Source organism: Lissotriton vulgaris, unplaced genomic scaffold (genome assembly GCF_964263255.1).
Source record: "Lissotriton vulgaris unplaced genomic scaffold, aLisVul1.2 SCAFFOLD_1570, whole genome shotgun sequence".
NCBI lineage: Eukaryota > Metazoa > Chordata > Amphibia > Caudata > Salamandridae > Lissotriton > Lissotriton vulgaris.
Genome location: NW_028249592.1, coordinates 36,015 through 60,983, shown reverse-complemented (window position 1 = coordinate 60,983; position 24,969 = coordinate 36,015). Strand labels below are relative to the sequence as shown.

The following is a 24,969-nucleotide window of genomic DNA, read 5'->3' as shown; positions in this document are numbered from 1 at the left end:
GCCAGTTTGATCTATCAGTGAGATTAAATTCTGAAAACAGTGACTTGGTGTTGATTAGGGGCCAAGGCACATAGCCTGAACGTAGGTTTTGTAATGTTCAGCCTAATAGCATTATAGAAAGTAGTTGCGACTGACCATGTTGCAACATGACCACGTCCTGTTCTATTATGTCTGTGGCAGAGGATACCATGCTGTCCAAAGAATATATCCTGGACGGCAGAGTTGTTAACCCATTGTCAACTACAGAGAGAGATTTTTCTAAATTAATACTATCAATTTCTCGTATTCGTTCTGCAGTCTCTGCTTGTGTAATCTTCCATGCTTCATTATACAATGCATAGATACCGGCATATGTAAAACATTTATGACACGGTTTAGTAGGTCCTTGTAAGGAGTCCCTCAAATCAGCACCATCTTAAGCAAAGAGAAGTGTTGTTTTACTTCCTTTAGTGTAGATTTGTGTAGCCACTCAAGGCACAGTTTTCCTACACTGTACGATGTTACTATTCCTGGATGCTGTTTCTGAACATATCTTGGACCTGGCCTAGTGAATGTGAACCCTTGTGTCTTTTTTAGGAATCTATCTTGACAGGTGCTTGTGTCTGTGGGCCAGATTAACCATGGATCTGTTCTGTTGTGAAGCAAAATAGTTTGTACATCGAGCTTCCCCACTGTAGTGTTGTTACTATCAGGTGTAGGTGTAGGTATGGACGGTTTGTTCAAGTTTTTTATCCTGGCTAACCCAAGACAAGAAGTCTGTTGGACAGTGTCATTCAAAAACATTATTTGCTCTAGGATGATGCAGGCTCTAAATAAGGCTTCCAATCCCTGCACTTACCAGTCTTTTGTGCCCCAGACAGTTTTTATTGTCTCAATGTTGTCTTTCCAAAAGTCAAAACCTAGTGAAGACAGTTGAGCATAAAAGGCAGCAGAATACATTTGCTTGGTATTTTTCAACATACTTTTCATTCCTGTTTTATTAACATTTTTAAAGTAAAATGATTCTGGATTTGAAACATTAAAACCTGAAAAGTATGGAAATTTGCCATAAAATGTTTTTGAGCTACCCTTTGGTGGCGTAGGACAATGTTCCTATTGGTTACACGTGATTCACGTGAACTCAAAGAAAACCGCACAAACGAAACCCTTGGTTTCACGAGTATTTTGAGCACTTGAATTCTCGCTCCGCTCAATGCGCTTGCGCGCATTGATAGGTCGCAAGACCTAAAAACAGTTACTTAACAAACGCAAACGCAGTCATGCATGTAAACAAATGCAAATGCACAAAACAATCAAATACAGAAAGACAAACACACAAAGGTACACACGTAGGAACACCAACCCTCATTTATGCACACACACGAAAACATTCAGATGCAGGACAGGCACATGTGCAAACACACTATAATTCAAACCACGTAAAACCATTGCGGTCTACAGTGTGCACATATGTGCTCCAACCTTCACACTACCAATTAAGAAAGAAGTGCACTTGACAAGTTTGCCGTATTCAACAGTAGACCGTAGCTCAGATTGACTTCCAAATTTATAAAGTCGCAGGTTTATGAATGGTGCAGATTGTATGCAAATGCGTACACTGAAAAACATGTTACATATTGTGACAATGCACATAATGATGACAGCGTTTCACCAATGTACAATATTTACACCCCTCCTCCCCCACGAGTTAGATTCCCACCACCAGGAAACATTTCCATAATATATACTCAGAAAAGCACATAAACCTGCAGTTGAATGCAGAGTTTGTATAGTTACAGAACCAGGAAACAGCTTCCGGAATCGTCCCTGCACGAGGCCATGCTGTGGCCAGGGTAGAGCTTAAATGCAATTCAACACCCACCTCACTCTACAACCAGTCCCTGTGCCTAGTTCAAACCTTCATCGATACTGAAAAGAAATTTCAAATGAAGGGGTTTTATGGCATAAAAATGATCTCTTTTTACACAATTACTGTCGCAGGGTGAGTAGGACACGGGAAACTCCTCCTCCCCCCCACACAACACACTCCAGCCAAACAGTCTACTAATTGATCCTGTAATTCAGGGAATTGTACCCAACTCTGAAGAATTCTACCTAGGCAGCTATCAAAGTCAGTGTCTGATAGAAAAAGAAAGTGCCCTGCCTCCGGTTATAAGGAGAGTCACCCTTGTGCACACAGAACATAGACAATTCACTTGATAACATCAAGTAGAGTCATAAGTGGAGACCGGCGTGTCCTCTACCTTTTTGTTTTTTTTCTGATCCAGAGTTGAAGAGGACAAAAGAGGATTACCTGGGAGACAGCATAGGTTTTTAAATCCCTTGCCAATCCCCCAGATGAGACACCACCCAGACAGAAATGACACTTTCCATAAGGTGATAGGGCTATTTAGGAATGGCTTGATGACCTATGGGGCTTGGGGGAATGCAGACTCCCTGCGCTCTGGATCCACTTCAGCTCTTTAACAGCAACCCTCTGCTCTCGCCATACATTCAGGAATGCAGACAATGGCTTTCTACCCACACCCGGAGCACAATGGTCAGTTTTTGTGTCAGAGCGGCAAAAAAACTGCCTACAGAAAAAGTTACATAGTGTTCCCCTCAATGGGTTGCCAGGGTGCACTGTCTCCCAAAACCTTACGCAAGGGAGTTCATAGTATTGTAATTGCATTTATATAGCACTTACTACCCCTGACGAGGCGTCAAATCGCATTTTTGGTGCGTAGCATGCTACTCTGGAACCCAAGAAGGATTAGTGTTGAATTAGTATAGTGAAATATGAAAATAAATTGAGAGGTGGATAGGTTAGTCAGTTATTTGGATTCAGAAGGATAGCGGAGGGATAGAAGAGGAAAAAAGGTTTGCAATTATATAGCGCTTGTTACCCCTGCAGGGGTGCACATGTGGGCAGTAGAACATCCCAGGGAGAAATACAGCTCCCTCCCACGAGGTTAGGACTGGAGCTGTGCTTCCGTAGAGATGCAGACACTTTAAACAGGCCTATTTCAAAGTGGAATACTCTGCTAAAACAGTTTCCATTGATTTTAGGCTGAAAATGAATGATTATTTGTAAAATAAAGTGCCGCAAAAATGCCGCTAAATTTCAATATTTGTGCCGCTAAATTTCCATTTTTGTGCCGCTAAATTTGCTAATCCATGCCGCTATATCCTGGGGGGGTCTGTAGTGATTATAACAATACACTTGCTCCTAATCCGATGAACCTTCTAAATATTCATGATTTGTGAATTTTGCAAACATTTCTACATCTGACATCATATTATTAACAGTCTCGAAGTCCCAATCATCAGAAAGGATACTAGATGAAACAAAGTCACTCAAGGAAATCTTGAACTGGTGTGGAATCTTCAACAGCTCCGACGGGCCAAAAATGTCATAATCAGTTCTGTCCCAAGCTAGCAACTCCTGAAAGCCACCTAGATGATCCCGGTAAGGTGGGCCATGGAGACAGGGTAGCAAAGTCTCAGATAAATACCGACTCTGATACTGAGACAGGCAATCAGCTTTCCACTAAAAATCCATGTAGCCTAGTCCCTATCTCTGAAGACCTCGCACAGGGCCCTCACCACCTACAGATGGAGGACTCATCTGTTGGAGCACCCTTAGCAGTATTATCAGTGGAAATCAAAAGCAGGTTTGAAATATCAGAGTCATATCAGTTGGAGATAAAGAAGGCCTGTGAGGTAATGGAAAGAAAGATAGATGACCTCAGTAGCGGAACTACAGCATGAGAGGAGGAGGTCATAGAGCTTAGGGAAACCGTACAGGCAAACTGCGCTGAAATAGACAAACTAAGGACTGCAGAGAGAGAGATTTTGGACAGGGTCGAAAGGTTTGAAAATTTCCAGAGACAAAATAATTTGAAAATCCTAAAAGTACCTGAAGGCAGATAGGGTGATGATATTAAATCATATGTAGTAAAACTGATTAAGAATAAGCTTCAGATAGAGGAGTCAGAAGAGGACATAGCAAAAGATTGGATCAGATGTTTCTGCTACCACCTCTAATAGGCAGTGGGAGATTGGACAAAGGATCGATAGGCTGTACAGCTGAGATTTTCAGCTTTTTTAAAGGTTATGTTAAATAACAAGATCCACATCTTCCATTCTGTAGAAACGTTGGGCAATTTTATTAAAAACTTACAACCATGGGGCTAGACCTCTCTCCTGAATTGTATCACATTAGTACTACACTACTACATTATAACTACACTATTGGGATAGGGTGTAAAATCCTTTGATCTTATCCTAAGGGTATGAATTTTGCAAGCTTAATAAAAAGGTAATGGCAAAATTCATGTAGATATAATTTTTTAACACCTTATATCTACTTTCAAATATCACGTCCGCTCTGGGGGGACACCCATATGGCCTTGGTTCATGAAGAAATAGGGGAGGGTTTCCCATGGGGTGTGGGGTATTGGGAGAGCACAGGATGGGGAGCAGTAGGGTAAAAGACAAAAAAAGATCCTCTATTGCCTCTATAAAGTTTTTAGTATTGATTAGGTGTTTGGAATTTTGGTGTTGGTTCTTTGACCCCCTAGAAAGATGGGTGAGAAGGGAGGGAAAGCAATAAAAATTAAAATGCTGTCTTGGAATGTCAATGGTCTTAGAGTACAAGCGAGACAGGACAAAATTCTACAGTACCTGAAGGATTGTTCAGCCCAGATGATCATTGTGCAGGAAACCCACCTATCAAAGGAGGAGGCCTTGGATCTTTTCAGGGCCCAAAACTGGATCTCTCGGGTAGCTTGCACATCCCATACGACTGTAACAAAGGGGGTGGTGATTTTAGTAAAGAGAGGGGCACATGTGGTTCTTGGGGCACAGATTTCTGACAAAGCTGGAAGGTGGCTAATCGTTAAAGCTAAGATCTTGGGGCAGGCCTTTACTCTAGTGGGATATTATGGTCCAAACAAAGATGATGTCTCTCCTTTAGGAGATTTGCTAGCAGAAATAATAGAATCTCCGGATCCAATCATTATGGCAGGGGACTTTAATGCTGATGTAGATCATTCCCTAGATAGAACTTCATGCAGCAGAGCGTGCGTCAATCCAAAGATGTCCACATTTATCAAGCAAATTATGGCTCAGCTGGGGCTTTGTGACATCTGGAGACAGAAGGTAGGGAAAATAAAAGGCTTTACCTTTTATAATAAAAAATAATGCACCAGTCGTAGATTGACTACCTCCTTATCAACAGTAATCTGGTAGATTGGATCCAGAAGGTTGAACATGTGGGAGTTTATCTGTCGGATCACTCAGCTGTGGTCCTACATTTGAAGTCACAGGAGAGAATCCCCCACTCCAGATGGACTCTAGACTGCACAATTCTGCAAGAAGAATAAGTTATGGCAGCACTATCTAGGGAGACAGAAGAGTTTTTCCATCTCAATCACGGGTCAGCAGCACACAGAATAATTTGGGATGCTTATAAAGCCTTTCTGAGGGGTAGATTAGGGGCTTTGGCAGCTGAAAAAAGACGCAGTTACTACAAAGAGGTGTCAACAGTTGAGGTACAGGTTCTGGCCTAGAGAAAGATCTGACTGATGAATGAATGAATGAATGAAATTATTTGTAGAGCGCACGGTGGCCAAAAACGGCTTCCTGGCGCTGAGAGCTCTAAAGAACAGAACAGACAGGGCCAGGAGGTTTAGCGGGGGTAGGCCAGGGCAAACAGGAAAGTTTTCAGCGCTTTACGGAAGTGTGAAAAAATAGGGATCGAACGCATAGAAAGAGGAAGGGAGTTCCAGAACCGGGGAGCAAGAACAGAAAATCGGGTTCCACCAGTGCGAGATTTGTGGAAACGGGGAACAGTGAGGAGGGCAGAAGAAGATGAACGGAGAGTGCGGGCAGGGGTGTGAAGGGAAATCGGAGAATTGATGAAAGCCGGTGCAGAGTGGTCAAGGGCCCGATAAACAAGGCACCCTAATTTGAACAAAGATCTCTGCAGGATGGGTAACCAGTGGAGGGATTTGAGGACGGGAGTGATGTGATGGGTTTTGGGCAAGTGAAAGATGAGACGGGCAGCCTGATTCTGGATAGCTTGAAGGCGGCGGGTTTCATAGGCAGGAATGCCTGCGAACAAGCTATTGCCATAATCAAGGCGGGAGGTGATAAGGTCGGAAATAATGATTTTGAGGGAGTCAAAAGAAAAGAAGCGGGAGATTTTCCGAATCATCCGGAGGGAGAGGAAACAGGAGGACACCACAGCACTGACCTGGCCGTGCATGGACAGGTCCTGACTGACCTTGATGCCCAGTGTTTTGACGGAGGGAACAGGGGTGGGAGGGGGGCCAAGGATAGGGGGCCAGAAAGCAGGGGACCAAGGGCTGGATGAGCCGCCAGTCAGGACAAGCCCAGTCTTATCTGGATTGAGCTTGAGATGGTTGGCGCTCATCCATCCAGAAATAAAGACCATGGTGGAGTGGAAGAAAGATAGGGAGTGAGAAGGAGAGGAAAGATCAAAGACGAGCTGGAGGTCATCTGCGTAGTTATACACAGAGACCCCCAGCTCAAGGAGGGAAGAGATAAGAGGATGGATGTAAAGATTGAAAAGAAGGGGAGAAAGGGAGGAACCTTGGGGGACCCCACAGGGCACCGGGAGGGGAGGAGCAGAAAAGCCGGGGAGGTGAACAGCTTGAGAGCGTCCTGTCAAAAAGGACGTGATCCAGGAGAGGGCAGGGCCTCGTATGCCCGCTGCGCTGACACGGTCCAGAAGAATGTTATGGTCGACCGTGTCAAACGCAGCGGACAGATCGAGGAGTATCAAAGCTTGGGGAGAGTTGACGTCGGCCTTGGCTTTGAGCTCGTCAAGGACGGCTAGCACCACGGTTTCGGTCGAATGACCCGAGCGGAAACCTGCTTGGTGAGAAGCAAGGAGTTGGTTCTGTTCAACATAAGCAGAGAGACAGGAGGTGACGTAAGATTCCAGAATTTTAGCAAGATAGGGAAGAAGAGAGATAGGTCTAAAGTTAGAAGGAAGAGAAGAATCAAGACCAGGTTTTTTAAGAATAGGGGAAACAATAGCAGATTTAAATGAAGAAGGGACCAATCCGGTGGAAAGAGAGGCATTGAGGAGGGAGAGAGGGGTAGCAGGACAGGAAGAAAAAAGAGTTTTAAGAATGCGGGCAGGGGCACAATCAGTGGGGGAACCAGACTTGGTTTTGGTGAGCAGAGCTAGGAAAGAGTCCAAGGAGAGGGGGGGAAAAGAAGAAAAAGAAGATTTAGGCGCAGAGGGGACAGAGTGAAGTGGAATAAAAGGAGTGACCGAGATGTTGGATTTAATTTTAACAATCTTCTCGATAAAGAAGTTGTTTAGTGAAGAGCAAAGAGCCTGGGAGGGAGTGAAGTGAGGGCAAGCACGATCGGAGGTGGCCAAATTGTTGACCAAGGAGAAGATTTCGTGGGACTGATCCCACGATAGACGAAGAAGCCCGGGAAAGTCTGCTTCAAAAAGTGCAGTAAGCAAAAGGTAAGATGGCAGTAATCCTACAAGAAAGGGTGAGGAAGAAATAGGCGCCAGTAAATTGGCTCATTTAGAATATAGTGAACGCTGCAGTAAGCTGCTGGCCTGGAAGGTCAAAAAGGAGCAGGTGAGAAGCAGTATGGACCAGGTTAAATGTGAACAAACTGGCGACCCTATTAGTGACAATAGGGAGATTGAGCATGTTTTTCACAGCTATTACAGCAGGGTATGCCAAGAAGATCTAAAACCCACCCAAGATGAGGTCGAAGCTTGGTCGGGACAGGGCTCAAGTAGCACCCTCACAGCAGAGAAGAGCAGGCAGTTGAATCGGGAGATTGGGGAAGGGGAAATAAGACAAGGTAAGAAAGGAAAAGCCCCTGGTCCCGATGGCATACCTCTTGAGGTATACAAAGTACTGGCCAGTGTACTAAACCTATCTTTGTAGAATTATTTAATGAGTTCTTTTTCAAGGGGGCTAACAGGCCAGTCTCATGGGATGAGGCTAACATCTCTCTAATCCTGAAGCCAGGCAAATGCCCAAACAATTGTGATTCATATCGGCCAATATCTTTGCTGAACTGCGATTATAAGATCTTAGCAAAGATATTGGCCGACAGGTTAAATGGACAAAGTTGTCATGTTTATGCGGTTGTCAGAAACTAATCCCTTCATGGTCATTCGAGAAAGTTTCTAGTGACCTCTGAGTTAGCTAGCACACACAAGTAATTAAGTTTAATGTACTCAATAAAGACATCCTGACCTCAGTCCTATGTCAAAACTATAGTGTATACTATTCCAATGCGCAGAGCCTATTAGGGATACAGGAACTACACTACAAAGACTGCTGTGTGCAGACCCGATAGCTGCTAGCACCCTGGAGTATGTATGTATAAATCAGATTATGTTGGAAGTAACCTGCAATACAGTGGAATGCAGCACCCTGCCAACCATTAGGATTTCCCATAGTATTTTATTTCCTGGCACATTAATGGTGATAGTCTTTTAACTGGCAGAAGAACAACACTGACCATACATTTCCTGGCACCGTCTTTAAAATGACGTACACATTAGGAATGGCATTTCGTTCTGCTGGAATAATAACGCAAGTTATCTTGCACTCTGCGATGATGTTACATAGCTTGTTGCCTGCAATGCATTCCATGTTTCATTCAAACATGCTTTTTACAGGGCACATACATGATTTGCTGCTGTAGAGAAATAATGCTCCTGTGTACTGTGGCAGACTCAGAAATATTGAAAAACTTCATGATTTCTCTTTCAGCTCTTCATAGTAAAACCTTTCAATTTTTTACTCAATCATTTGGCAGGAACATAACTTAGTACCATTAAAATAGTTGTGATGGGGAACATTCATGTGGTGTTAGGACTGGCTCGACCAGAGTGCTTGCTGACTTGGAGGAGTATGGAGTTGACCACCTTGCCTAGTCCGGTGTGGAACCAAGCCAGCAATGCTTTGCTGCAGGCTCATTTGCCCTGATATCTAGTCAACAGTATGAGGAGGAGGAGGGGAAGAGCTGGCTAAGTGTGCCCTGAGGCTGGCAGTTAAGTACATCCCTGAGAAGTGAGCTTTGAGTCATGTAGTGTTCCTCTTATACCACGTGCAATTCACCCTCCAAAGACTGAATAATTCCTGGGTGTGAAGGACGGCTGATTCTATTAGGGTGCTTGATAGTTTTCCAGAAACTCATGTTCTTGAATGTTCATGTTTGTCTATTTTTTTTTCTCTACAATTTGACTTTTTCCAAAATTGAAAAAAAAATTGGACCACAAAGTAATCTGCTTAAAGTAGAATTATTCATAGAGAACAAGAATTCTTTGAATTGCTTCCAAGAGACAATATTTTAACTTGTCCTTAATCCGAAACAGTTTATATATTCTGCTATGAAATGGTCTCAAACCTTTCTTCTGTATTTAAGAGCGAGTTTCATGAAATGTCATTCAGTGATTCATTCAGTAGCATTGCCAATGTCAAACTATATGTTTTGAATATATCCATTGCCTTTACAAATGCGTACAGTACAAATGCTCATTTTTCGTGTGCAACCATTTCAAGGGCATTTTATGTATTTTTGGTGGGATTGTAAACACATGCCTTAGATATGTTTTAAATGCCTATAATTTAGTAATGTTGAACATATTAAAGTGCAGTGGGTGTTGTATAGCATTTTAGAACCCTAGTGATTCATGCCCATATATAGATATAAATCACCTTGTCCTTATATAGGCATAGAAATCATAACCATAATTAGACTTAGCCTATGCAGTACAAATGTCGGCATGGCTACTTCCACTAGTTCCGAAAATCCACACCGATTTCTTGGAAAACCCGCCTTCAGCAGTCAGGGACTTCCCCCTGCTTGAATATTGATTTGTCCAAGAACTCATGGAGTTTTAAAAGAACTGCGAGTCTTTGATGACGTTATTATATCCAACCTTACGTCAAAGTTGGCATCCTTCATGGTGTAAATATGCCCACACTTGCCCTAGCAAACACACAGTGGTTTGGAGCAGTTCGACTATCTACCTACCCGACACAGCTCGCCGCAGCAAGTGCCGAAGGAAGCCAACCTTCCAGCAGACGCACTGAGAGAGACGCAGCAGTGTTTCCAAGCTCCCCTTGTGGGGTGTTGGGAAATCGAGTCCTGAAACCGAGAGATACCAGACTTCCTTCATTTTAAACCAAGGTACGGAGCTGATAGACCCTAAGAGATCTTGGATAGATTCTTGGCAAAGAATACTAAACCTAGTATTACGATTGTAGCAGTTCATTTCTTCTACATGAGAAAGAAGACTGTTCAATAAATACCTTTTATTGAAAACGCTAGTCTCTCTATTTCTCTGCGCCTCTGGTTGGATCCAAGCATGCACGATTGAGTGAGTGAAATACCTATCTATTGTTTCACGACTCTAGAGATACGTTTATCTTGGGGAAACAAAGTTGTCATGTTTATGCGGTTGTGAATTCGAGAAAGTTTCTAGTGACCTGAGCCAACTGACACTCACAATTAAGTCTAATATATTCGATAGAGACCTAGTCGACCTAAGCCCTACGTCAATTCTATAGTATATATTATTCCAATGGGCAGAGCCTATTGGGAATATAGGAACTACACTACATTGCGCCCAATGTTTGGTAAGGCACTAATTTAATGCTAGATACTAGAGTAACTCAGTCATGCTTTTCACAGAGACCCCTTTTTTCACGTAATATACTCCAATAGACGTCTGGAGTGGGTGAAAGGATAAAATATCCGCCATAACTGAGTAGGACGAAAAATCCTATGCATTAGTTTTGGTTTGTTCAATGTTGAAGGATACAGTGTTACAAAAATATTGTGCACCTTATCTTTGTTTCCTTGAAACTTGCTTTGCAAACTTTCGGTCAACAAAATGAGTGATAACGAAATGGCTAGAGCTGCAGTAAATGCAGGCCAACCGATTTTAGATACTACAGGCTTTACTGAAGCCGACCCGGATGCCATAATCATCCTGGTAAATGTAAAGAAAGCCATCACTATAAAGCTTATAACAAATGGTGTATCATCAAGAGGTGGTAAGGTAATATTTGTTATAGAGGCACATGAATATCGGCAGACAGAGGTATTCTATTCATGGATTCTGTTTCCCACAGCAAATCCAGAAACACATGAGTTCCACTACTATAAAGTAGAGGAACCACCAGTGGAATACATTCCTTTCGAGGATATTGAAATTCCATTAACATGCCAAGAGCATCAGCTCCGGTTTAAAGGCGCCCTACAAAATCAAAACCACATTACCAGGCTCGGTCCACTAGGTAGACCAGGAGCAACTTGGCCGGCACTAGCCAGCTATACACCACATCCTGACATTGAAGAAAGGACAGGTCCAGAACTATTAGTTCAGCTAAAACAGTTAATCAAAATATATAGACAATCGGTTCAATATGTCATGCAGACTTTAACAGTCCAACCTGCTATAAGGATTCCACAGCACATCCCACACCAGGGGAACACAAACAAAATTACACCACAGACTATACAATCAGTCATTGGTAAAATAGCCACAAAAAGGGAACAATTTCATTCTGGTTAGCTCAAAGAATTACTCAAATAGAGGCAGTATTTCCCGATAGTACACCCCATGAGAAACACAGGATTTTAACAATCTGTTTACCAATGGGGATCGCACCATACCTGGAGGATTGGGACACTTGGGGTACAGTCTTTGCTGCAATCTACACTAAAACACATACTATGGCGGTAATACCAGACGTCCTGAAACAGAATCAAAATGAATACGGACCAGAACCTGCCTTAAATCTTGGTATGAAATTACTAAAAGATTTCACACAGGTCTCGGCTATATAATTAGCTAAAATTAAAGGTGAAGCAGCATCCGTGGCAATCTGCCCAAAACTAAAAGAACTTGATATTACTGAGCAACCATATGAACTTGTAAGAATCATTTAAAAAATCCTATGAAGAGTTAGGCAGAGACAGTTTGGGTGGTAAACCAGTGAAACCTGAACTGACTGAAAATCCTGAAAAAGTCTTTATTAAAAATAATCTCACTACTCCTAAAAAGAAGTGGGAAAACACTAAACAGACACTTCCTAAAGAGAAGAGTTCTCAGTCTAGAGTAGGTCTCCTCAAAAGGAGCCCTCTGAAAAGAGGTATAACCTCAGGAATAGGGATTATTTAAGAAAACCTGATAGATATCAAGATACTGATACATGTTCCTCTCGTACCTTTCACAGAAATCGGAAAGAAGAAGAGGACGGTCAGAACACAAGGAAGAACGCGTGAAGTCCAAAGACGATCAACACGTTCAGAAAAATAAAACTCAATTCACCAAAAAGAAGGTAGCAGGTCTAAAAATCAGACATGTCGAGGATTTTGAGGACCCAACTCAAGAACGGAGAGTGGGCTCAGACAATGCTAGACAGCGCAGCAGAAGTCACCATAGCTCGCAAGATCCTGAAGAAAATAAAAGCACTCTTTTGGGAGAAGCTATCTAAGGGTTATGACATTCTTCTAGCTGAAAAGACTGGCCACCTGAATTTCTCAGGGAGTGCCCACATGGCAAAGAAATCATTATGCCAGCCTTCTCAAATCATGTTCTAATGCATAAAAAATACACATATGCCAGAAAATGGGTTGTTGCCCAGGCTCCAGCATTATATACAAATCCTGTAAGGTGATTTTAACGCATTCCCTCTTCATGTCTGATAGTGATTGCCAATCTTCTGATTGGCTTCCTGTTGCGCCATTACTGTCGAGGCCCAGAATTGAGTGGGTCCTAAGTCTTTCTACTGCTTAGTCCTCACCATAACTCAAAACCTGGCCTTCCAATGCCTGGTTGGGAGTGTCTAGTTTGGGTGAATAAAATACACCCTCACTTGGAGGGTGACCACTCAAATATAGTGGTGTGTAATCCAAATTTGAGGGGAACAGACCAAATCTTACCCACCGAAAATAAGTCCCACGGGGTTTAGCCGTGCAAAGAACTGTATACAAAAAGGAGGGACTTTCGGGCTTTTTCCACTCACGAGGGAGTGGGAGGTCCAGCATACACGGGGGCCCGTCACAGTATCCAAGAAGTAGAGTTATGCCGGTCCTCTAATGGCAAAATTACAGACGGGCTCCCTAAAAAGGGGCACTTTACTGATGATCTTTTATCCAAAAGCCGTATGGTGAAGTGCAGGTGTGGGGCCAGAATTGTGTAGATGGACAGTGGTGAGTTAAAATAGCATTGGGAGTATCTAGCAAAAATTGGTGTTTATTCCTTGTGTGTTAGCTTCTTTATTTGTCTGAATGCAGAGAACTGTTGTCTGAAGGCCAGTATTAAGGGCTAAATAAAATAACTGGACCCTGCTGTAATGCCTGGAAGCACCTAGATATAGGTGTGTAGGTGTGACAAGAATCACCTAACCCTCTGAAACTTTGTCTCTTTTAAATACCCAAGAAATTATTGACATACATTCCTGTACCATGTAGAAGCGATACAAAGCTTACCTTCGAGGGCCCCTTGGAATGACTGAAGGCTCGAGTGACATAAGTGTACATTGAATGTGTGAATGAGTGTGCCGTACGGCAGAAAAGAACCGACTATAGTATCAAGCCTCTTGGGAGGACTTTCGATTTGCTTTTATCACAGTTTATCCCTTAAGCCTTATCGCCTGCTTCTGAGGGCGTTAACAAACAAGATTAACGCCCTGCAAAGGATGTTAACTGCTGTTAAGTGAAAGAGGCAACGGCAAGGGAATGCAACGAGGGGACAGACAATTAACAACTGTTAATGCCAGACGGCATGTTAGAAACAAGTTTATATCCTTTCTCCCTCATCATACCACACCCAGATAGGCACACTCTTACTTTCCGGTCGATGTCCATGCTTCTCACTCTCACAGGGCCTATAATGCAGGCAAATGACAGTATTAGTGGCAGCATTCTAAGCATGCTGATGGGTTGAGCCAATCTCTTCACAGTGATGGCTGAAGAGCACGTGCTGATTGGTTGAGCCGATCTCTACCCAGTGATGGTGATGGCTGAAGAGTGCGTGCACTGTGATCATGCTTCTACGTGCAGGAGAATTGGGATAAGTTATCAAGTGAAGTACAGGTGTTATTTCAGCTATGTTTTCATTATATAAAATGAAAATATAATTATGTAAAAAGAAGTATATTTGGCGTTTAAATAGGGCAAGCCTGTCTCTGTATCGCCAAAGGAAGGGAGGCCGAGACGTGGGGGAGGGGAGACTTTACGACTTGCCCCAGTATTGGTAACTTTCATAGATTCCCATGCTTTGTATCATTCGGCTACGAAAATCTGAGGCTCTGAGGCTCTCGCAGGAGGGTTCTATGGGGTGAGGCTATTCTGATTGGTTGTTGCAGAAAGTTTGGGCTCTTTTACACAAAGATGGTGATATGCTACAAAATGAGATGAGGCCTAGTCCGAATTTTCTCTTTTGTACCTATGGTTCTGATATTTTTTTATTTACCCAGGCTCCCATTCCGACGACGGGGAATGATACAAAGCATGGGAATCTATGAAAGTTACCAATACTGGGGAACCAAAGTTACCGGTAAGTAACTTGTTTTCTTATGTCTAACACAGCGCCTCATCGGAGCACTTGGCTCCTTGTAACCCGGCTCAGCTTCATTGGTAGAGGGGTGCATGCCTCGGTGTTAGTCATCGTTTGGATAATTCTGTCCCCTTCTCACTGCCTTCCAAAGGTGAGCCCTGCCACTGCCGGGGGTCTCTCGTGCCCTGGCGCTCTCAGTCCATTGAGTTATTTCAGTAGCCAGAGCATATTTCCACCACATGTAGCGTTCTCTGGTTTTCTCGGAGTCTAGGCGCCAGTCACGGTTCTGTATTTGCCTTTAACCCGAGTCATTGTGAGCTGTGGATAAAGCTAGAGTGATCCCTCGCTCCGGTGCCGAGGTGAGACATAGCATTCTGCCCAGCGCAGAAAAAGGATATTGAGGTGGGCAATCTTTGATTTTCTCAAAGTATTTGTAGCCCATATGAGCAAACTCCAGAATTATGCGATTTACTCTTGTCAGATGTTCCAAGAGGTCATCATCCGTCAGATATAGGTTATCGACACAGGACAATACCTGGTCATTAAAATCTTTTACTAGCTTTGTTACTCTGGCTGAAAACAGCCCGGGCTATTCTCACCAAAATCTGAACTGCGATCTTGGCGGTAGAGCTGAGGAAGAACACCCATTTCAGTAGGCCAGTTTTGGGGACCCCAAAGATCTTTATTCTTCCCCAAAATCAGGATCTTAGTTTTCTCTCCATTGAGTTTGAGAAAATTGGCCTGCATCCAGTATGCAATTTTACTAAACCCCATCTGGAGAGCAGATGTCTCAGACACCCTCTCCACAGAGAGAGAGAAGACTATCAGGGTGTCGTCAGCATAGGAGAACAGGGACAGCCCGCCTCCTCTGCAATGTCAGCCAGAGGTCTGACACTCATGTTAAATAACAAAGGGCTAAGAATGGAGCCATAGGGTTCCCCGCAGGGAGAGGAATGAGTAACAGAACTGGCCGTTGGGGCGAAGACCTGGAATGTTCAGTCAGCGAGAAAAGAGATAAGCCAGTTGAGTGCCGGCCTGGTAACACCCAAAGATCGCAAGGCTTTCACTAACACAGTGTCAGACACCGTGTCGAAAGCTGCTCTCAAATCAAGTAATATGAGGGCCATCGTGACTCCAGAATCTAAACGGTGTTGCAGCCTTTCCGTAACTCCAAGAAGGGTAGTTTCAGTTGAAAAGCTGGCTCTAAAGCCCGACTGAGATGAGTGTAAAAAATGTTGTGACTCGACAAACTGAGATAGCTGTGAATTAATGTGTCTTTCTGGGATTTTCAAGAAGGCCAGGAGCAATGGAATAAAAAACAAAGACACACAATTGATGGACGGAATGCAGAACAAATCAAAACATTCACCCCCAGTCAAAAGATCTGGTTTAAATCCATCACTCTTTTGCTCACCATTCCACCCCAGTTTAGACGTGGCCATATGCAAATCAGTCTTGACCCTGTGCCTCATGGGAACAGTCCAGTCTGAACTGCCAAGCCAGGTCCTCCCTGGACCACTAACATGCATCCTAGGACCCGTTTCGGACTTTCAACCCCCATCAGCCAGGATAGCTTGATTCCAGTGGCACATTGAGCCTGTGACCCACGTCTAGGCATACTACCGGCGCACTTAGGGCGAGAAAGCAAAAGACACACAATTGATGGACGGAATGCAGAACAAATCAAAACATTCACCCCCAGTCAAGAGATCTGGGTTAAATCCATCATTCCTTTGCTCACCATGCCACCCCAGTTTAGACCTGGCCATATGCAAATCAGTCTTGACCCTGTGCCTCATGGGAGGCCAAGCCAGGTTCTCCCTGGACCAGAAACAAGCATCCTAGGACCGGTTTTGGGCTTTCAACCCCCCATCAGCCAGAATAGCTTGATTCCAGTGGCACAGTGAGCCCGGGACCCGCTTCTGGGCATACCCGGCGCACTTAGGGCGAGAAAGCAAAAGACACACAATTGATGGACGGAATTCAGAACGGGACTGTTCCCATTGGGTGCAGGGTCAAGACTGATTTGCATATGGCTGGATCTAAACTGGAATGGGATGGTGAGCAAAACAACGATGGATTTAGGCACAGATCGCTGTACTGGGGTGAATGTAAGACATTGTTATGCATTCTGTCCATCAATTGTTCTTTTTGCATTTGTCACCCCAAGTGGGACGGGAATGCCCAAACATGGGTCCCTTGCTCTCCATGCCACTGGAGTCAAGCTATCCTGGCTGATGGGGGCTGAAAGCCAGAAACCGATCCTAGGATGCTTGTTTCCAGTACAGGGAGGACCGGCCTGGCAGTTCGGGCTGGACTGTTCCCATTGGTTGCAGGGTCAAGACGAATTTACATATGGCTGGGTCCAAACTGGAATGGCATGGTGAGCAAAAAAACAATGGATTTAGGCCCAGATCGCTGTACTGGGGTGAATGTATGACATTGTTGTGCATTCTGTCCATCAATTGTTCTTTTTGCATTTGTCACCCCGAGTGTGACGGGTATACCGAGACGTGGGTCCCATGCTCTCCATGCCACTGGAGTCAAACTATCTTGGCTGATGAGGGCTGAAAGCCCGACACCAGTCCTAGGATGCTTGTTTCCATTCCAGGGTGGACCTGGCCTGGCAGTTCGGGCTCGACTTTTCCCATTGGGTGCAGGGTCAAGACTGATTTGCATATTGCTGGATCCAAGCTGGAATGGCATGGTGAGCAAAAAAACTATGGATTTAGGCCCAGATTGTTGTACTATGGTAATTGTATGATATTGTTCTGCATTATGTCCATGAATTGTTGTTTTTCCATTTGTCACCCCGAGTGGGACAGGTATGCCACGTGGGTCCCGTGCTCTCCATGCCACTGAAGTCAAGCTATCCTGGCTGACGAGGGTTGAAAGCCCGAAACTGGTCATAGGATGCTTGTTTCCAGTCCAGGGAGGATCTGGCCTGGCAGTTCGGGCTAGACTGTTCCCATTGGGTGCAGGGTCAAGACTGATTTCCATATGGCTGGGTCCAAACTGGAATGGGATAGTGAGGAAAAAAACGATGGATTTAGGCCCAGATCGCTGTACTGGGGTGAATCTATGACATTGTTCAGCATTCTGTCCATCCATTGTTCTTTTTGCAGAGAGCAATGAAATAGGCCGGTAGTTAGCCTTCTTCAGAAGAGGAAGCACTATTGCGTGTTTCCACTCTGGGGGAACCATTGCCTCCTGTACGGTGGCATTCAAGAGTTCCATGATTATTGTGAGTAAAAGCGACTCAAGCTGCTGGAGCACCGAGATCGAAAGAGGGTCACAGGGTGAGCCAGATTTAATACTGGCTATGAGTTGTATAAGGGAGTTCATATCTAATGGAGCCCACGTTTCCAGTTTATTAGTGGATTCAGCAATCCTGGTGTCTCTTTGAGAGATGGTTCTGGCTGCTTGAGGGGATGTAGGTGCTTGTTGAAGGGGGGTACCTGGTTTTATGCCCTTCATTTCAGAGTATATTTTCTCCACTTTATGGAGGAAGAATTTCTCCACGTCTTCACATTGTAAACCATTCAGGGAAGGGGGAGTAGATTGAGTTTCCCATCCAGAAAGTTCTTTCACCATTTTAAATAATGTTTTGGAACAATTCAGCGCACTAGAGATGGTCGAGGAGACATATTCAGCACGAGCTGACTTACAGAGAGTGTGGTGTTCTCTTTTTGCCCTTTTATATGCAAGTTTGTTGTCGGGTGCATAGTTCCTCCTTCAGCATCCTTCCAAAGCTTTGCATTTGATTTTCTCTGTTTTTAAATTCTCAGTGAACCAAGGGGCAGGGGGGCGGTGCTTGTTCACCTTCTTAATAGAGGGAAGAAGACAGGTATCAATGGCATGTAAAAGCCAATTTTGGATGACACCCGAAAGAGTGACAAACAATTTGTTTGGTGATAGCAGCGTTGGAAGACAGAATCTTATTGAGAGCTTCAATGTCCAGTTTTCCCCAGTTCATAGTTGGTTTCCTGATGCTAGGTGCGGCTACAGGTGAGTTCACTGAGATCTCGAAACCAAGCCGATCGCAAAGGGATCAGACCAACATAAGGGAAGAGCTGGTGGGCTTTGAATGTTGGATAAACTGGAGAAAATAGGGTCGAGTAGGTGGCTGGCCACATGAATGAGACCGGAGTTGCAAAGTGCAATATTCAATGCTGCCAGATAAAAGTATCGCTATTCGTACATGCAGAGTCATCCAAGCGAAAGTTAAGGTCGCCTAAGATGGAGAAGTTGGTAGCATTTAAGAGAAAAGGGGTTATTAGGTCAGGAAAGGATGAAGCCCATGGACCGGATGGCCCAGGGGGACGATAAACTAGTATGCCTGAGAAGGTGAACTTAGGTGTCAGGGCAAGCTTAAATAAAGCTGCCTCACAGCTCGTAAATGGCAGGTCTTCAAATTTGCACATTTAGGACTTTTTATAAATTATAGCAATGCCACCACCTGTCTTGGAGTCCCTGTCTTTCCTGACTATAGCATAGTTAAACAGTAAAGCTGCAGCTACATCAGGGCCAGAGCTCATGTGCAGCCATGTTTCAGTAAGAAACATTGCGTAAAATAAATAGTAACTAGTAAATCCAGTATTTGTAAAGCGCACAGCTACCCGGAGGCATCCCGGCGCTGGGGGCCATTGGGAAGATTAAGCAAGCTGCACGCGTCCAATCTGGGGCCATTGAGTAGGGGTTAGGCAGGACGCTTGCAGCGACTAGAGCGCTTCCCGGAGGGAGAGTGTAGCCGAACAAAATGGCCACCCGGGCAGGAACATCCCCTCAAAGTACAAGTGCAGGAAAAAAAATGAGTAGAACACCCTCAGTAAAGCAGAAAAATAATGCAACAGCAAGCAACAAAACTATAAGCATCCCTAAACCTAGAAAGGTAGAAAATGGTTCTGGCAGCCACCGAACATGACTACCCCGTCTCCCTCCAGGAATTGTGGTAACAAATCTATAGCCCTTTCGCTCAGTCACTCGTGCTTTCTCTCAGAGAAATATATAAGGAATACACAGCGGATCTTTCAGGCAAGTGAAAACAGAGCATTAGTACTTCTTAATACTCTTAAAGACAAAAACTTGGCTGCTTCTGTTTTTATTGTACAAACCATCTTTATGTTTTTTATATAGAATGTGCTGTATCTTTTTGACATCCCGGTCTGCAGCAGGACTTCCCCGATTGAGCAGAGTAAGTCTTTCAAGCCCCACATTCAGAGCTGAAGGGGCAAATTAACAGACTAGTTGTTTGGAACCTGTTTTTTCTATTTAGCGACTTATATGTAGTCATCACAAACATTTCTCCTGCTTGGGGATTCTAATTATCATGGAGAAGATTTTTTAGATATGGAAGTAGCAAAACTGTTATCAGACTTAAAGACTTGAGGACTGCAACATAAGATTACAGGCCCTACTCACTCGGCGCGCCACAATCTTGGACTTAATCTTCACCACCTCTACTGCACTGACTTGTGAAGTCCATGCCTTTGACGTGGACTGACCACTCATTAATCTTCACCACCTCTACTGCACTGACTCGTGAAGCCCATGCCTTGACGTGGACTGACCACTCATTAATCTTCACCACCTCTACTGCACTGACTTGTAAAGTCCATGCCTTTGACGTGGACTGACCACTCATTAATCTTCTTTCAAATACCTAAAGCTGGGTTGCCTGAGAAACAAGACCTGAGCAAAAGACTCTCTTGTCAATGGCAGCGCATTACTCCTATCGCTGAAAAATTGGATTTCTCTGTTACCTCGAAGGAACAAGACCTAAACAACACCTTAGCGGACTAGTGTAAGGCTTTAAATTCTGCCTTTTGTGGTTCTGAAATTCTGGACCCTGCTGTAATACCGATACCGAGGTCCAACACTCGTGTCACAAAATATCGTCGTACCATGACGAATTTGGTATCGGCAGACCGGTAATGATTAGGACATTATCCCTATGCATTTGCGTCGTGATTGAGCGATGCTAACGCCCTTAAATCATGGTTTCCGTTCTGAACCCTCGGACTCCATTTTGTGAACGGCATCCATCTTATGGCTTGCCCTCATATAAGTCAATCGATTAAGGTCCAGCTTGATCTGAAAGGACACGTCCACCTTAGCTGACTTCCCCATGACCTGGCCGAACTGACTCCACTGCCCCCAGCCCAAAACCTGTTTAGGCAGCTCCTCGCCCAGTGGCCGAATAAGATAGCATTAATGCATAACATGCCATAAACCATTCACTACATACAGACCATGTTTTCTACACACATACACCTGTCCATGCTCCTTGTTTATGGCCTGTTTTACGACGAGGAGGTGCCCTGTTTTATTGAGGTTTCATCGATATCTGATTGTAATTCCGGGCTGGGCTGGGTCATCTATCACAAACTGGACACCTAAAATATGGGTTGGGCGACATGACTGTGCGTTTTGCTCTATTGTGAAAATATGTCTATGACCGTATTGTAAACTGAAGAATTCTTGCCTACAGCTGTTATTTTCGTATATAAGGAGCAGGCTGGTTCTGTAAAAACGAACAGTCTCCTGAGAACTTACGACCCGTGCTGTTGTAATTCTAGGACACATGTTACTTGGTTGCAGCCAATTAAACTCGATCTCTGACTTCACCTAGAAGACTCTTGGTTTCTGTGGTCCGGAACAGGGAGAACTCAGAGGTCTTCGGGTGTTATCCCCTGGCACCACCGGGTTCCTAAAAACCAGGCACCTCAGTTGACGTCCAACGTGGAGCGGTATCAAGCGGTGACGGTCCAAGCCAGATGTTCGTGAGGAGCTTCGTGTGAAAATTCCAGAGGACGGCCAGCCACTTCAGCGACCCCTGTATGTCGACGTGGTTCCGAAGGTCTTTGCTGCGAGGTTCCCCGCGTCCCGACGGCTACGAAGGACTGCTGCCCTGACTATCGCCCTGTTTTGGACCCAGTGATCCTTGGTAGAGCGAAACGATAGACGAGTCTTCTAGTGACGTCATCGATCTTCAATACTTCAGTTAAGTATAAGTGGAGCGTCTCCCAGTCCTTAGTTTGGTTCTTAGTTTTGGTATCCTTGAGATACACCTTGTTTGGAACTTGCAAGCGCCAAAACCGAGGGATTTGTGTATTCAAGAGAATATCATAATTAGATAATCCCTTGAAGTTTGAAGCTAGACTAGTGAGCGAAGATGCCTGGTCTTAGCAGACTTGGAAACTTGTTTTGTCTTGGTTGTGGTAAGGACTCCCGATTAGAGGATTCGTGTCCGGTTCCTCCGATTGGAACTCCAACATATGAACTGTACATAAAGCACGGAGTAGGTCCTATCACATATAATGAGGTAGGGATAAAATACACCCGCAAGGATGGTGTTTTAAAATGGCCCCAATATGGTAGCTTTGACTCAGAAGTTTTAGACAACCTCGAGGTCAAACTGTTTAAGAAGAAAGCCTGGCCGGCGATGTTTGCCTCTTTTCGCTTGTGGCGCAAAGAAGCCAAGCAGAAAGAAATGAAATTAGCTAAGAAAAATAAAAGAGGTATGTCAATGGTGCAAGCTGCCATTGCATACAGGGATAATGAGGAAGAGCAGGAAAGTGAACAAATGCTCAGAAGCAAGAAGCTAGCAGTAGATAAATGCTACCCGATGTTGCCCCATGAAGGACAAGATTCAAAGGGAACATCCGAGAAAGATCCACTAATGTCCCATTTGTTGAATTCACCACCCCCGTATACATCGAGTATTACTGGACCCCCGAAGCGTTTTGTTATACCGCGCCCCGGCGCACGAAATGTAGCTCTTGCACAAGCACCAGCTCCTCTTCAGCTGGTTCCTACTTCTCCGGCGCAGCCTTCTCAAGGGCCACCGCCTTTACTACATACTCCATCTACTTCTTCTACAACTTTGCCTACTGCTCCAACTGTTTATCCTGATACTACTTCTGCTACTGCTTCGACTTCCTCTGCTATTGCCTCGACTTCCTCTTTACATCAGCCTGTCTTTTCTGGCGCATCTGCCTCTCTGCAAGCTTCTCCTTCTGTTCGACAGAGAGTGGCAAGTACTGTCACTGGTCTGTTCTCACCTTTCTTTGGGTCACCTAAAACGACCCCTAAAACAGGACGTAGACAGTTGCGTAGTCAACTGCCTGATTACGAGGAAAGGGAAGTGCTGAATGAGTTAGCACGCAAATGGGTTACTGACACGGTAAAATCTGTTATGGAAGTCTTCCGACAATGGGATTCACCCACTCAGAGATACGTATTCGAAGAGATGTGTGTATACCTTTGCGAAGATTTGGAGACGAATGATCCCAAACGCAAAATGAAGGAATTATTCCGTATGCGTTTTAAGTTCTATGAAGGCATGATTGTAGGTGCCGATGTTGAAAAAGCAATAGATTTGTTGTTATCCTATAGGAGTAAGGGAAATGTCTCTAGATCACTGTATGAGGATGACGTGTCAGGTAGGAAAAAGGCGCGACAGTACCCCATGAGAGAGGTTCCTCCAGTTTGGAGGGAAGGTGATGCGAATGCGCATCCACCCGTTCCACCGCATTTCCAGCGTGTATGGGTACATGTCCCCTGGAAAAGATCCGAAGTTTTAGCACTCAAGCAAACATTACCTGATCCTCGTAAAAATCCTGCAGGGTATTATAAGGAGTTATCTCAGACTGCAAGCTCATGTATAATGAATTTGGCAGACGTAGACATGTTATTTGGGAATGTTGTTCCACAGCCTTTATGGAGTAAAATTCGTCATGCAGATCATGATCAAGAACTAGGTGACACGTGGGCTAATATTACTGCTGCAGATGCTAGACAAGTTGGTGGTTCTAAACCTGAGCCTTTAATAGCTGAACTTCCTGGTAGAATCATCACATACATGAAGACGTTAATGCCTGAATTGCGTGTTAATTGGGACAAGTTGTCTGCGTGCAAGCAGAAGAAAGATGAGAATGTGTCTGACTTTTTCACAAGGTTTGAAGAGACTTTCGACGATCATAGTGGTCAGGATATGGCTACCGAGGGTGGCCAAAGATTGTTTGTAGACAAATTTGTACATAATTTGCTTCCTGAACTGTGCAATAAATTGAAAGATTCAGAGAGTGCTTGGGCTGTTTCCACGTCAGCGCAGATTTTTTTTTTTTTTAATTTTTGAAAACCTTTATTAAACTCTTTGTACAGTACAAATACGGGCCCCCAACCATCCGGCCGGCCACAACACTTCTGAAGCTTGATAGCAAAGTATACGTCCACTCGGTGGCACGGCAGCACAGAAAAGCATACGACCCATGTTACAATAAATCTACGTGCACCGAGTGGCAGGAGACAGTAAGGTTAATTTTAAAATAATTTTGTATGTAAGGAGATACAGAAGCTAGTACGGATCAGTGTACAGTACAGACGATCATATGATAAATGGGTAACAGCCAACAGGAGAGTCCACTAACAGTAAACACATCTAAAATGGCGGCACGATACTGTAACATCAGGATATAGATACGCAGCGAGATGTGCCTCCCAACCACTACCCTCCTAACACCAGTCCCCACCACTGACCCTAAAAAGACATAAGAAAAAGGACGAAGAAAGAAAAAGAAGGCCCTTAGAAATAAAAACTTACCGAAGAAGACCCCCCACCCTACACGCATGCCGAGGCTATGGCCTACCCCCCCCCCCCTAGCTACGTGTCTATCGCCCCAGAAGAACCCGAAATGTAGAAGTAAGAAAAGAGAAAGGAAAAAGGACCATAAGATCACGATTGAACCCAGGGAGAAAGGAAGAGTGCACTACCCTACTACTCCCAGGAAAAGGAAAAGGAAAAGCGGGGAGGAGCCCACCCAACAATCGAACTCCCGGACTCCCACGCCGCCCATATATCCTGCGCCAAGTACAATACAGTATCAAAGGACCCCCGTAAACCCGGTGGTCCAGAATCAATACCACCCAGCACCTCAGCACCTCACAAGTCCTCGACCCGGCAGAAAAAGGAAACAGGAGGTGAAATCACAGCGACATGTAGCAATAACACAGGATATCAAAAAACTACTCAGCCAATATTGCAAAACGTGTGTCAGTTCAAGTCCCCGCCAGCCAGTCCAATCAAAGCGACAACGAGCATGCCATCACCCCTGTCCGGACCGGCAGATGTGGTTCAGGCCCGTCCATTGCTGCGAGTCACCTTCAGCCAGGACAAAGAGGCAAGATGGCCGCTCTCGAGGAAAGGGGACAATGAAGACGTTTCGCACCGCAGGGTCCCAAACACAGCAGTAACATGCCACAGAAGTTCCAACAATAGGTGCAGCCAGGGTAACATCAGGCAAGTGAAGTGTAAAGTCAGGTCTCGACAGGTAGCTCAGAGGCAAAGTCACAGCGTTCAAGACGAAGGGTGTCTCCGCAACTGTATCCGTGTCGAT

The 24,969-nt window shown here is 44.5% G+C and overlaps 1 long non-coding RNA gene across 1 annotated transcript in view; it reads left to right on the top strand.

Annotated features, from left to right (window-relative positions):
- Positions 1-12,424, top strand: part of LOC147663534 (uncharacterized) — a 33,606-nt gene extending 21,182 nt beyond the window's left edge. The window contains exon 4 of the long non-coding RNA XR_015305300.1: positions 12,246-12,424. This is a non-coding gene — a long non-coding RNA (uncharacterized LOC147663534). The remainder of the gene's footprint in view (positions 1-12,245) is intronic.
- The last annotated feature ends 12,545 nt before the right edge of the window (positions 12,425-24,969 follow it).